Source organism: Podarcis erhardii, assembly GCF_964252035.2.
Source record: "Podarcis erhardii genome assembly, chromosome: 8".
NCBI classification, from domain to species: domain Eukaryota; kingdom Metazoa; phylum Chordata; class Lepidosauria; order Squamata; family Lacertidae; genus Podarcis; species Podarcis erhardii.
The window spans coordinates 24987043-25002770 of NC_138499.1; the positions used below are offsets into that span (position 1 = coordinate 24987043).

The window sequence follows — 15728 nt, forward strand, 5'->3', positions numbered from 1 at the left end:
TTAAGTGAGAGGGGAAGAAGGCAATGAATAAGAGGGAGTGGGAGAAAAAGGACCGGTAAGAAAACAGATGGTGGAGAACAGTCAACACAATAAAGGGAGAGAAAAGGAACAATGTTACACAATACACACAGTGGTTGTGTGTATAGTGGTGTTTCTTGTAGCAGTGTAGATAGTTTATAACACAAGAATATATGCTGACTATGGGATCTGTAGCTCCAAATGTCTAGAGGGCATAAGGTTGATGAAGGCTGCATTAAGGCCATTTTCATAAGCCATGATACTACTTGGGAGCCCTCAAGACTGGTGTGTGTGTGGGTTTATTCTGCAACATGTCACCAATGCAATAATAGTAGATGATTCATACTGGACAGTCCGCACACGGTTCTGCCTTTTTGGTTGTTCTGTGATGCATCTCTAATACTTTCACATTATTGCAATCTAGAGGGGCACTCCTCACTAGAGTGCAACAAAAGCGGGACAACAAATAAACTGGAACATTTGCGGTCTGAAAAGTGTCAGGATTTCAGCGGGAAGTTCCAGGACATGCACTGATTGAAAAAGAGGCAGCTACAAATGGTATTAAGAGTGTGGTTGTGTACGGGTTGGCATCTATCTGTCTCAGGAGACAATGGAGGGGTGTGCCTTTGGAGGTGAGGTCAAGCTGTTGGAATGGTTGCACCACCAGCTGTGGCTGTAGAGATGTGGGAGAGACATGTTTTGTTGCAGCTGGGGAGGATAAAGGCAACCGGTTCCACTGCTGCAGATGCACCATGGCGTTTCTTCTCTCTGCGCTCCTCCCAGCAGTCCTTCCTCCTCTGGTCACTGCTATGGAAGCATGACCTGACTGTCTGTCTCCAGGTACTGTGGTTGTCTGAAAGGGATTTCCACATAGCAGTGTTGATGATGCCAGCCTTCTTGTCATGTTTGCAGAAATCTTTGCTACACAGAGTTAGTCTGCCAATTGGCCTGGTGCCCGAAGTGCATAGATCATGTCCTCAGGGACCCTGCCATCTTCCATTCTGTGGACGTAATGAAGCCAGCATAGATGTTGCTGGGACAGGAGTGTGAACATGCAGGGAATATGGATTTGGGATAGCACTTCTTTGTTTGGGTATATAAGCACCCTGATACCGTCATGAGCACCAACAGTCATGAATGCACAATAACATGGACATCTGGAGAGCCTTGGTCCTTCAGTGAAACTGAAAGGAACGGATCCTTGAGGGTAAATGCTTATCTTCTCAAATACCCACTTAGGCATATTATTTTTAAATCCATGCACAGGGTATGTGTAACATTTTTATATGCAAATGTACCTTTGTGATTATGTATGCTGCTTGTTGAATAGAGAAATATTCTTCTTCTTCCAAAGATGCATCTAGTTATTTATTTATCACCAGGCTTAAAATTTTCGCCGAAAAGCATTCCAAAAGAATGCGCACCCTCCTCTCCCCAGAACACAGGCATTTTTGAATACGAACACGTCGGACTGAATTCAGCTTTGCTTTTTGAGTGGAGTGTGCACCCAGGGTGTGCGGTGCTTGCTTCGTAAACGCAGCAGCCTCCAAGAAGAAACAAATGCCTGAAGGAAACACTCGATTCTCGAGGACAAGGAAAGCATTTGAAGAAATGACAGTATCTTGATATTCTTTAAGCACAAATAAGAAGAAAAATAGAATATTCCAGGGGGCCAACTGGAGCAGTCCTATAGTGATGGTGGAGTAGGTCTGAGATGGAGCAAATGCCACATTGATAGCCAGTTGGCAGCAGTGCCAGCTTGGCTCCATGACTGTGGGTGCCCGGGGCCGTGGGTGCCATGCAGTGTGCATGGCCCTGGTGCCAAAATTTGTGGGTGCCTGGGCCCCTTCATGGGGAATTTTGTGGGTGCTTGGGCACCCAGGGCCCCAGGGAGCCAGCATCTATGCCCGTTGGCTCACTATAGTGAGGGAGGGAGGTGGAGAGCAGCTGTATTATTAATTTTCCTTTACCCTTCCCCTTCCTATTGAAGGGAATTTACTACGCCAACTCCAGGGCTGGTTGAAGTCCAGAGCCATTTTGGGGGCATACTGAGAAGAACAAGGAAGCTTGGGATCCTGCACCTGCACGGCCTGCCCTACACCTCCCCAACACCCAATTTCTGCCACCACCAGAAGGCACTGATTACCATTCTGACATGTGGTCATCACACGTGGTGATGCTTCTGTTCTACTGCAGGTCTGCTTGCATGCCAAGGCACCTGAGCCCCAAAGATCCCAAGAACACAGTAACTCACACTGACACAGAATATTTGGTTTATGGGTTCAAATAGGCCACAACTTTTATTGGTTACAGATGTGAGCGGTTTGGCTTAGGTATTGGGGTGAAGCCAGGCTATATATTGACTCCTGTTCATCTGCAGGGAGTCCCGGAAGGGTAAACCACCGATAGAGGGTACCCGATAATATACGTCAGATAGCGGCTCCCCTTGGGGTCCCCCGTAGGGGCTGTGACATGGCCCTAGCCCATGCCCAGGCTTCAGATAGTATTCACACCCAGGATCCTTTTAACAGGATACCCTTACTGAGGAGGGGCAGGCAAGGCCACAACCTCCGCTCCGACCAAACAAATGGTTACCCAATGCTTAACCTCACAAAAGTTATGGTGATTGCTACTAGGTAGGCAAAAACCAGACGGCTGGTGCCAATTTGCCAAGTGGAAAAAATCCCTAGCTGGCCCCCACAACAAGGCAACTGACAACTGTCATAGCAAGGTCATATCAGAGCAATGCATGAACAAGGGTGGGTGGGTAGGGTGATCTGAAGCAAAGGCAGAGAAAAATGAACCGGCCGGCCACAGCATAATTAAATGGCTCGCGGCAACGCGCCCCCTCCCCACAGCAGATTGGCTGGGAGTGTCCCCAGCATCAATGACGCAGCCGGCAGTGAAGGCAAGTACCTCCCCTGACACCGGAAGGCTGTTGAGGCTCAGCTGACTGGCTGCAACACCGTACACCCGGTAAAAGGTGAACGGACTTTGGACAAAAACAACATAAGTTGCCTTGCTATTTGCTGTGGCAGAATTTTACACAACTAACTGTGTAACTAATTACACTGTTCTACACCATTCCTTACAGTGCCACAGAAACACAATGCAAATCGAGGGAGGGGAACAACCTTTGTGGACTTAGAACAACAGTGAATATTGATCGTCAGACCAGGCATGGAGCATGGGTGTTCCATGATATCTTACTATTTTTGTCCCAACTGTTCAATATGATAAGCTTAAGGGGCTTATGTATTATTTCTGTCTTTCCGCTGTCTCTTAAATATTTCTAAATAAGTATCAGATGAGTCCTGTGTAGGTGAGCACACATTCTGCATGCAGGAGACCCTAGATCCAAACCCAGATGTTTTGAGCAAAAAGATTCCTGCATTGCAGCAGGTTAGACTAGATGATCCTTGTGGTTCCTTCCAGCTCTACAATTCTATGTTTCTAAGATTCAGGTAGGGTTGGGATAAACCCACCTGTCTAAAACCTTGGAGAGGCTTCTGCAAATCAGAGTAGACAATACTGACAACACTGAGTTAAATGGACCAATTGCAGCTTTCTATGCTCAAATGCCAACTTGTGACAAGAAATAATGCAGCAAGCTAGTATCCAGCACTGTGTCACAGTCTTCTGTATTCTAAGATAGGAATCTAGGCAGACAACCTGACTAACTTATCCCAGTGATAGCCCCAGTTACAAAACAAGCTGCATGTAACAAACAGCAAATGCCAATTTAATTAGATTACCAATTTAAAGTAATTGAAAGCATGGTCTAAAAAGGCAATTGCAATCATGAGATACATTAGCAGCTGACCTTAGAATTTATGATGATGAATACTATCTGAGTAATGTAGAGCATCATTGTGATGCAATTAGGATGGCTCTGTTTTTCACCTGAATTAATCTCTGAGTATAAAGCTGATCCAAATTGAAATGCTTTTCACCATCTGCTGTCAAACACCCAATAAACATGAAAATCCCACAAAGCCTGGACCTCCCACCACTTTGCCGTGGCACATGGAGGAAACCGACTTAGCTGAAAGATCACACTGCTTGAGAAAGTAAGTGTTCTTCAAAGCTGTGTTCATCACCAAGTCTGGAGAAGATTGTTATGGTTGTACAGCCCCACTGCACTGTTTTATATGTGAAAATAAAATCTCTGCATCTGAAATCTGTAAAATGAGTTTCTTTCTTTATTTTTAACAAATGTTTTCTCACAAAGAGTGATTGAAGGCAAGGACAAAGAGCAAGGACAGAAGAACCACGTGAGACATCATAGCAGAACAAAAATGAAGTGAAATAGGAATTACAAGTCATGGGGAACAGTGGAACCCACTCTCTGAACACTTCAAAACAGATTGTCAGGATGCTGTCGGTGGCTCCCGGCTGGTTGCCCCTTTTTTATTTCAATATTACAGAGAGAGGCTATATAACCCAGCCTCTTGGATAATGGCGTTGTCCCGAGTGAATCTTCACCCCCCCCTTCTCCCCCACTACTGGTACTTGCCCTCTGTCTTTGAGCTCTTTGCTCTTCTACTTTTAAGGCTCGCCATTCCTCCTCTGCCCAGTGCCTGACAGATAGAGCAAGCACCCACTGGATTTAGAAAATCCACAAATTATTTATAGTTAACTATTATGGCATTAAGAAGAGCCTCTTGGACCAGGCCAGTGGCCCATCTGGTCCAACATCCTGTTCTCACAGTGACCAACCAGTATAGCTGTCAACATTTTCCTTTTTTTAAGGGAAATTCCCTTATTCCGAATAGGATTCCTCACAAGAAGAGGGAAAAGTTGGCAGCTATGCCAACCAGATACCTGTGGGGAACCCGCAAGCAGGTCTGAGCGCTCTCACATTCTATAGTTTCCAGCATCTGGTATTCACTTTTAATTTTTAATATATTTTATTATTAAGGACGCGGGTGGCGCTGTGGGTTAAACCACAGAGCCTAGGACTTGCCAATCAGAAGGTCGGTGGTTCGAATCCCAGCGACAGGGTGAGCTCCTGTTGCCCAGTCCCAGCTCCTGCCAACCTAGCAGTTCGAAAGCACGTCAAAGTGCAAGTAGATAAATAGGTACCGCTCCGGCGGGAAGGTAAATGGCGTTTCTGTGTGCTGCTCTGGTTCACCAGAAGCAGCTTAGTCATGCTGGCCACATGACCCGGAAGCTGTACGCCGGCTCCCTTGGCCAGTAAAGTGAGATGAGTGCCACAACCCCAGAGTCGGCCACGACTGGACTTAATGGCCAGGGGTCCCTTTACCTTTACCTACTATTAAGACTTCAAAAGGACAACAGCAATAGTAAACCGTAATAACAATAACATTACACATGCTAAAGAAAGAAAAATCATCAATATGGCTTTGCAACAAACCAAGGTAAGCACCAAAGATTGAGGCATATGGCAATAAATGAAAGGGAAGAACACCATCAGGGTTGAATGAAGGGGACATCCAATGTGTGACTAATCAGTCAAACAGTATGACATATGTATTGCCAGATAAAGTCACCCTTCACTGGGATAAGCGGCTTCTTATGTTGTTTGTTTATGTGTATCACAAGCACTGGTGCCAACTGGAGGGGGCTGGGATCCCTTGCCCCCCCCCCACAATTATTTTCTTTTGGGGGCACCCTCCAAGGTGAAAGGTTTAGATAAGTTTTTAGTCAGTAGTACATTTGGTCATTTTCATTGCCTCACCACTTACAAAAGTCCAGGCTGTGCGAGTTCCTTGCAAAACGCAGACTAATAACTGTATGTTTTATGCACCTGGTGGTAGGGGCCATCTTGTCAAAAGGAGGAAGCTTACACCTTAGAGACCAACTAAGTTTGTTATTGGTATGAGCTTTCGTGCGCATGCACACTTCTTCAGACACACTGAAACAGAAGTCACCAGGCCCTTATATATAGTGAGAGGGTGGGCAGGGTTATTACTGAGAAGGGTGGTGGGAATGGGTAAACCTGTTGACGACTGTTAACGACTGCAATTGGTCTAACAGGAAAAAGCAAGGGGTGAGATGGCTAAAAATAGCTTTATCATGTATAATGAGATAAGAATCTTATGCACTTAACCAACCTGCTTTTACTTTAATCCGTAGGCATAATCAAAGTTGAAATATAATCAAAGTTGAAATAGGATTGAATCACTTTGACCAGCATGAATAATATCAATTATCCATAGGGCTTAAAAGCACGTAACACAAATTGGAACTTAAAGCAAATAAAATCCTTAAAAAATACATTAAATTATATTTATTTATTTGTTTGTTTATTTTTTAGAGCTGATAATAAAATATTGCTTAATATTCAATAAAAAGCCATCCTTGTTTCTTGTTATCATCTACAGCTCTTTAGCTGTGGAAAGTGCAAAATGCGAACTCTTAAGAAGTATAATAAAAAAAGCTGAAGGAGAGATGTGAGGATGAGGGAAAAACCTGGTTCAAGAGGAGAATGTTGAAAATATGCTTTTAATTCTAAATGCATCTGGAAGCTGGAAAGCATAATACAAGCGGATTAGGAGATCCAAGTTGTTTGAATGGCTGTGATTACCCTGTGGGGCTCTCTATAAAATTCCAGAAGAAAAGTTGAGGTAGATTGGTTGGCTTGTTTGACAAGAGCACAGCTGAGGTGAAGTGCTTCTCTAATCTTTCCTTTTTGACAGTTCATTACTCACCTCCACTTGCCGTACACACTATATGTGGCTGCCTTTGCAGGTTCTTGTTTAAACAGAGAGAGAGAGAGAGAGAGAGAGAGAGAGAGAGAGAGAGAGAGAGAGAGAGAGAGAGAGCGCCAGTGACACTCTCAATAGACCTCAGGAAAAAAATGTATTTATGATTCCATGCCACGATATCATCTTTATCACTTAGAGCGGGCCGCAGAGGGCAAGCACAGCATGAAGTCATGGAAATCTCTGAACTAAGTAGAACCAGATCTCCTTTCCAGCATATCAAAGCCCCCTGGTTTCTTCCACAGCCCAACCCCATGCATGTTTATTCAGAATTAGCAGAGCAATCCTAAGCATGTTTACTCAGAAGTCTGAATGGGGCCCCCAATTGGAAGTGCTGTTTTTCACCTCCAAAGCTCTAAACCTGGGTTGCCAGCCTGTTTTGGGCCAGTGGGCACATCTGGAATTTTGAGCAAGTGATGTGGGCGCCAGTCAGAAAATGGTTGCCATGAGGGCATGGTGTAATACAAAATGGCTGCCACTTCAGAAATAGAAGAAAAAGAGACACAGGGCCACAGCACAGCATGGATATGCCCCATCCCCATCACTTGGGGAAAGATGCCTACGTCAGCCATTTTTGGGGGAAATAAGTGCAGTTTTACATATTTGTGACATGCATCAGATTGGCTGTAAGCCTTCCTTTGCGGTCCAACTGCTTACTTCCAAGGAAGCACCCTGGATTCCAGGCTAAGGTTTATTCCTACAGAAAGAGCAAATTATATATAGATAAAATTTCACACTTCGGTTGTCATCTAAGCTGACAAACTGAGTTGCTGTCTTCTCCTCTGCTGCCCCCTCCTACCCACCACATGCAGTTGCTGGGTTCCACGATAGTTTTAAATATGCATATATTTTAAATGAATGGGAGAGCACAGATTAGAAGACTTTTATTTCTTCTGCTAGAGTGAGCAATTCTAATTCACGCTACGGCTTTATTGCACAATAACAGCAGGGAGCGTCTGGGCGAGCGTTTGTCATGCGGGCTTAGCACTGCGTATCACAAATTAAAATGCACCCTAAAGATATCTGAATGCCCTTTAGAGTATAGCCCCAACTGGTATCTAAATAAGCGACCAAAAGCAGCTTGCTTTGCGGAGATGCTATACTCGCTTCCTGGATGGTGAGTTGCTGTTGTCTACCAGAAGGGAAAGGGGCAATGCAGCAGGGAAGTTGGCACCAGATTGGCTCTGCCAGTGCATTGGTGTTGTGCCACCCTCCGCAACACCTCACCCTTCCACTCTTGGTTGTTGTTGTTGTTTAGTCATTTAGTCGTGTCCGACTCTTCGTGACCCCATGGACCAGAGCATGCCAGGCACTCCTGTCTTCCACTGCCTCCCACAGTTTGGTCAAACTCATGCTGGTAGCTTCAAGAACACTGTCCAACCATCTCGTCCTCTGTCGTCCCCTTCTCCTTGTGCCCTCCATCTTTCCCAACATCAGGGTCTTTTCCAGGGAGTCGTCTCTTCTCATGAAGTGGCCAAAGTATTGGAGCCTCAGCTTCAGGATCTGTCCTTCCAGTGAGCACTCAGGGCTGATTTCCTTCAGAATGGATAGATTTGATCTTCTTGCAGTCCATGGGACTCTCCTCCAGCACCATAATTCAAAAGCATCAATTCTTTGGCAATTAGCCTTCTTTATGGTCCTGCTCTCACTTCCATACATCACTACTGGGAAAACCATAACTTTGACTATACAGACCGTTGTTGGCAAGCAGCAGCAAACCCACCTGCTGAGAAGCTGATGTAGTGGCTCTGTCCCACGAGCAACCCACTAGCAACCCACTTTTGAAAACCACAATTCCCATGATGCCCTGAGGTATTTCTGAGATCTCCCACCAATGTCATGGCTATTAGGCTCTTTCTTCATGTTTCTGGCACTGGGGAAACGGGCTTTTTCTCTTTCTCTGTAAGTGTAGTTTTCGTTACTGAAAACCGTGCGGGGGTGGGTGGGTGGGGTGGGGAACTTCCCCAGCAAAAGAAACTGAAGAAGGGAGGACTACATTTTGAGGATTACCACCACAGGCACCATTCTCTTCCTAATGGCTGCCAGAGCCAGCACATAAACAAGGATCTTCCTGAAATGTCAAAATTCTGCCTACCTACAATGCTGTAATGACATCAAGCTGTAAGTTAGAGGATGGTTCTGTTGCCAGGATTCCTTGCAACGGTCTGTAAACTCAGCCAGATTTCTCAAGTGAGGAAAGAATAGAGACAGCAGTGCATAAAATCACGGTGTAGCTAGCAGCTTCACAATATTACTGGAACAAATTCCCCAACCCCACCACAATATTGTGGAAACTAAAACAATTCTTGGGGGTGGGGCAAGATGTAGGTATAAAAACACATAGCAGGGAATGAAACCACATGGGAATGAACTGATATAATGAACTATGTGGCAGAAATTTTAGTAGCACAATGCATGATAAAAGAATTGTTATCAAAATAGCTTTAACCTTCTTCCTTGGCAGCTCACATACAATATGCTAAAATGTCTGTGCCTGTATATTAGATTTGAAATTGTTCTTATATATGAAATTGTTTTTATTGTTGATGCTTCTGTTTTTAAATCACCTTGAGATATACATTTTGAGAAGCGATTCATAAATGGAACTAAATAAATAGATAAAAATAAACAAATGAAACTGATTTATTCACAGCCACGTGGTGTCTATTTGTGATGCATACAGATAAGGCCTGCGCCATATGTGTATCTGGTAGCTCAGGTTAAATTCTGGATTAATGTCTTCTGGAAATAAAGTCTATATAATGAAAAGACAATATTTCACTTAGATGGATTAGAGAAAACAGAAATGAAGGCTTAGGGACGGTATGTTGTATTTTATCATCTTCAGGTTCAGATTATGTTAATAGGTTGTAGCCAATGCTAGTTGTACTCAATAATAAGTCCATTTAAATTAATTAACATGATTACCTTAGTTCCATTAATTTCAATAGGTTTACTCTGAGTAAAACTTGGTTGGAGACAAGCCAATAACTTATTGTCAAAATCCAATATGGGAAAATAGATATGTCTTTTTGATAAATGTTTTCTCTTTCAGAAAGAGCCACCAATGAATCACCCCCCCCCACGGGTGTGCTTCTGGGCCCTCATGAAACCAAGATGCATTCTGAGAAATGAATAAAGAAAACAAATTATGTAAGTGGCTTGTGTCAACCCCAATAGGCTGTCCTAGGGCTCATGAGCCCTGGCATTTGCCTGGCCAGGCCAGGTGCTTACGCCAAGTCTGGTGTCTTGGTTTGTATAGTTTATCATCTGAATTATCTGGTCTAATTTTTTAAGCTCCTGATTTCAGTTTTTGGGGCCATTTAGGAAACTGCTTCATAGCAAGCCCAACTATTAGTCCATCTAGCTCAATATTTCCACACTGACTGGCAGCAGTTCTCCAGGGTTTCAGTCAAGCGACTTTTGCAGTCGGTATCAGGGACTGGTTGGACGCGGAGGAATGGTTGGAGGAACCAGCTTGGGAACCCCCAAGGGTAGAAGGCTCAGAGCCTGGGGAGTGGTGCTGGGATGACGATGAGTGGAGTTGCTGTGTTCATTAGACCTAACACTCCTGTGAAGACCCTGTTTTTGCTAATAAAGAGTTAACGCCAACTTGCTCAGTGTGATTTACTGCTGGCTCGCTCCTGTCACTTGGCAATGTCAGGGATTGAACTTTCAACCCACTTCATGCAAAGTATTTGCTGTTCAGTTGAGCTGTGGTCCTGTAGATATATGATGCGTTTTATGTTGGTGTCACTCCATGAACGTCCATTTTCTTCCATGCCATGCATCTGGGCTGCTGGGATCCACCTTGGCCCCTTCAATGTGCTTGTGCAGAGAAGAAGCATCTCTGAGTCCATCTGTGAAATGCTGAAGAGCAACTATGGAATTCAGGCACTATGGAATTCAGGTCCCATAAATTGTGCCTTGGGTGTACAGTTCCAACACAGAGGATCATTAGTCTCCATGATGTAAGCATTGCCATTTCCTGGCAAATTTCCCCAAATACCACATCCCTCCCCTAATACTAAAGGTAAAGGTAAGGGGACCCCTGACCATTAGGTCCAATCGTGACCAACTCGGCTTTACTGGCCGAGGGAGCTGGCGTACAGCTTCTGGGTCATGTGGCCAGCATGACTAAGCCGCTTCTGGCAAACCAGAGCAGTGCACAGAAACGCCGTTTACCTTCCTGCCGGAGTGGTACCTATTTATCTACTTGCACTTTGACGTGTTTTTGAACTGCTAGGTTGGCAGGAGCAGGGACCGAGCAAAGGGAGCTCACCCCATCGCGGGGATTCAAACCACTGACCTTCTGATTGGCAAGCCCTAGGCTCTGTGGTTTAACCCACAGTGCCACCCACGTCCTAATGCTAATGCTACTTAAACAGAATTCAGTTTTCTACACTTATTATGGATGCTTCCATCGGTATAGAGTTTTTCAGTATGTCAGAACTTTGTATGCTCTCTGAAAATATTTTGGACTAGCCTTTCAAGGAAGGTTTGCAAATCAAGAGTGTTTACGCATTGAAAGCTAGGATCCCAACAAATATTTGCGCTGTAACTTGGCTTGTATACACAGCCTAAGGGTTTGTACAAAGCAAGTGCCAAGTAGATACGTGTTTCCTTGCACAGTCAAAATGACTACTGTATGTTTGCTGTTACTACTAGCTCTATATACAAATACAGCTTATTTGAGATGGGGAAAAACGCACTGGGAATGTCAGAAACCTAAACTCATGAAAGGTGCTGACCAGAAACTGCAATAATCCTGGATCCCTCAAGGTCACCTTCACCTTGTTAAATATAAGGTGATCATTATAACACTAGCTTATTTATCTCCACCCAGTCCAATGTGGAAGGCAAAGAACTGGCAGTGGGAAAAGAGGAGCTTTATGGACGGGTGAGTTTTATGGCCATTTCCACTTGTTTTGTTTTTAAGTAAATGTGGGGCCATGTGTGGAACAGGAACCGTCAGAGGTGGAAAGCAGTCAAAGCACTCCTTGTTTGCAGGGCTGGTGAGGCAAAAAAGTTCAAAATAAACAAACATCTTGGTTGCTGCTTTTAATAATTTCTTCTCAGCTGCACTGGAGTTTATTGTGGCCTTCCTCTGGCAGGACTAGGTTGCTTTGCCAAAGTTAGTTTGACGACAGTAAGTCCACTCTACAAGTTTCCATGATATTTTTCCAACACATTTGAGGGATGTGTGAAGAGGATTAACGAACTCCTAATGTGTCAAGGCCTTATTTACAAACTGTTTTTTCCCCTGAGTCCTCTGGGTTGCCCTCATGGCCATGGACTGCATATGGCCCTCCATACCTTTCTATCAGGCCCTCCTGAGGTCATACCCCCTTCCCTGACCACACCCCTCCTTAATTCATAGAATTAGTACTGCCTGTTGAACCTTAGATATGGAAATCAGGTAACTTAACTGGTTTATTAACAGGGATCTCTACAGCTCTCTGGCAGGGCTCTTAACAAAAGCTGGCATCATTTTCTAGTAGTCTGAGGGAAGAAGAGAGAGAAGTGGGAGTCTGGAGACTCGGTTGTGCTTAAGGGTATTAATTCACTGTGCGTGCCTGACTACACTGCAGACCTAAAACCTTGTTTACACTAAGGCTTTGTTGAAGGTTGATATGGATTAGAGGCCATATGTAATGCACAGTTTACTTGGGATTAAGCCCTCTGAAGACTTAGTTCCAAGTAAATATGTGCAGGATCACGTGATTCATGCTCAGTTGCAGTGAAGCATCACTAAGTCAGCCTAGATTTCTAACCTGTCCTTTTGGTTCTGGTCAAGAATTTCTGACTGAAGTATTCAAATTTGGTTTGGCTGTAAAATCTAGGGAATAAATAGAACTACTTCCTTAAAAGCCCCGGAAGGAAGAGGACTCACTGGTCCAAGAAATGAACCAAAGCTCCTTTCCCTAGTTTTCTCTCAGATCCTTATTTCATCTGGAAGCAATATTGGCGATACGCGTAGGAGGCTTCAAAGAACACATTTCTCCCAAGATACCACCCAGAAAAGGAATGAGAGCAGTCTTTCTTTCCAGGAAGCCTGATTAAGTGCCCCTTGTAATAATAGTTACGATAGAATGGGAAGCATCACCATATTCACTACTATTCGTCAGCTGACATTTATTGCTGTGACAAAACAGCAACAACTCTTTATCTGTGTCACAGAGCGATCTGTTAAATACTTGCACTTGACACTGCTCACATGTTATGTCAGTGACTGGCTCAGGACCCCAAACTGGAGGCAATCCATCCTTGCCTCATGGTGAAGACTGGTTACTGGCTGGAACTGAGAGACTGAAAACACTGCCACACCATACCTTTAAATCATATTCAACACATATTTAAAGCACAAGACTTCCTGGGAACTGTAGTGTTCCCTCCTCATATGACTACAATTCCTAGAACCATAAACAAACTATAGTTCTCGGGATTCTGTGAGGGGAGTTATGCGTTTTAAATGTGTGCCGAATGAGCTTTAAATGTATGGCGTGGATCTCCCCAAGGTAATGTTATGGGTGTGGCAACACTCTCTTTTGTTCCATGGTGTTGGAGCTCCCACCCACCCCAATCTCCAAATATGCTCCTGATTTACTATTTTTTTTAAAAAAATAGTAAGTAATTTCTCTTGAATGTCCCACCTTTTTTACATTAATATTTAAATCCAGATACAACAAAACAACAATTTTATTATTATTTTTTCTTTCTTTTTTTAATAACTTTTTATTCAGAATTAAAACAAAACATATTATCCAGAAATATATCATCCTTATTTCCCCCCATTTTTCCTCCCCCCCTCCCTCCCCCCACAGAACCCACCCACCCCCACCCCCACCCCCAACTTCCCTCAGTTCCAGTCTTTGATTTCTCTAAAAATGCTGTTTTCTGCATATTACACAGTTGTATAGATCCTCAAACTATTTAACTGATTATTATCAATAAAAAGTTTGTGAATGTTTATTCAAAACTAGCCAAGGAGTCCAGTTCGCTTTGTTGCGTCTTCAAATACTTTGTAAAGGGTTCCCATTCATCTTTAAAGTCACAGTTATCCTTGTCCCGTAGCTTGTATGTCAGTTTTGCCAGTTCTGCATAGTCCATCAATTTTTCTTGCCATGATTCTTTAGTTGTGAGGGCGATCTGGCTGCGACATCTGTCACCCCATTGATCGCCAGGGTTGATTCGGCTGATCTGGCTGGCTAGGCGGGTGTCCCCTTCCTCCCTCACCGCTCCATGTGCATCCCTCCCGAAGCTGCGCGCTCGATGGAAGAGGACGACCATCCCAGCTAGAAGGCGTGTACCGTTCTTCGGTCAAGGGTATAAGATAGCTGCGCTCTCCTGCTAGAACCTCCAAACAATTTTATTATTTATACCCCACCATTCTGGATGAGGTTTCCCAACTACTCTGGGCAGCTCCCAGCAGAATAGTAAAAACATGATAAAACATCAATCATTAAAAAAACTTCCCTAAGCAGGGCTGCCTTCAGATGTCTACTAAAAGTCAGTTAGTTATTTATTTCCTTGACATCTGAAGGGAGGGTGTTCCACAGGGAGGGCGCCACTACCGAGAAGGCCTTCTGCCTGTTTCCCTGTAACTTCGCTTCTCACAGTGAGGGAACCAGCAGAAGCCCCTCAGAGGAAGACTGAATGATGGGGGAGGAGATGCTAAATGAAAGGACAATCCGTTTTTTTCAAAGAGGCTCTGGAAGATTAAAAAGAAAACACTTTACAGTGGTACCTCAGGTTATATACACTTCAGGTTACAGACTCCGCTAACCCAGAAATAGTGCTTCAGGTTAAGAACTTTGCTTCAGGATGAGAACAGAAATTGTGCTCTGGTGGTGCAGCAGCAGAAGGAGGCCCCATTAGCTAAAGTGGTGCTTCAGGTTAAGAACAGTTTCAGGTTAAGTACGGACCTCCAGAACAAATTAAGTACTTAACCCGAGGTACCACTTTATTTTTAAGTTTTGTTTGACTTAGTTGCCCACTTTCATTTATGAAAAATCCCAACTCCACCAGCCCGAGGTTATGCACGCTATGCATCAAAAACTCCCCTGGGCTTTGTGTTTAGGTTCTGTATTTATTCTAAATGAAGTCAGGCAAATCTTATTTAGCCATTGATGAGGGAACCTCAAAAGCCTGGAGTTTCAATTTGGATAAACACTGAAATGTTTAGCGATTTGTCTAAATTTAACCTACCACAGATGTGAGGGAATGAAATGTTAGGCATCTAGCAGGGCATCTCTTAATCCGCTGCTTCCAGATGCAAGCTTTTAAAGTACACAATCCTCAAAAGTTGCTAAATTACAGTGGCCACCAAACTGCACTTCTCCATTGATGGATATGAAAACCTTTGTTGTTGTTGTTGTTGTTGCTATACCGCCCTTCATCTGAGGATCACAGGACAGTTTACAATATAAATACACAAAAATATATACCAAACAAAAACCACCAACCCCAGTTTAAAAGGCCCTAGATTGTTTAATTAGCCAAAGACCTGGGAGAAGAGGAATGTTTTTGCCTGGCACCTAAAGATATGTTATGAAGGTGCATTGACAGCAGCTGGAGTTAGATGTCCTACACCTCTTGCAAATTGGAAGGTGGCTATTTGCTATTGCCAAAATCAAGAGAACAGAAGAAGCTACATTGAGCAACACCTCATCTGTGTGAAGTTAAGGCACAGACCATTAGGAAATGTCTTCCTGCGCAAGTCACAATGAATTTGGAAATGAATGTGAACTCTTGTACAGCTCCTGGTCTTTCCAATGGAACTTGCATAGGAAATGTTCTCAGTGGGTGCCACCCATAATTTTCTCTAACACTAGATCCATTATAACATGGGACTCATTACACAACGCATATGCCTGCAGGCTTGCCAGCACACAGTTTGCCTTACAGACCAGGCTGTGCTATCCAGCAACCACTGGAAACATTTGCAGACTTGAGCCTAGGACACTAGTCATCATGAAACTC

The 15728-nt window shown here is 43.9% G+C and overlaps 1 long non-coding RNA gene across 1 annotated transcript in view; it reads right to left on the minus strand.

Annotated features, from left to right (window-relative positions):
• Window positions 1-13608: 13608 nt before the first annotated feature.
• The window catches only part of LOC309349117, a 31619-nt gene continuing 29499 nt past the window's right edge, over window positions 13609-15728 (minus strand). The window contains exon 3 of the long non-coding RNA XR_014159730.1: window positions 13609-14457. This is a non-coding gene — a long non-coding RNA (uncharacterized lncRNA). The remainder of the gene's footprint in view (window positions 14458-15728) is intronic.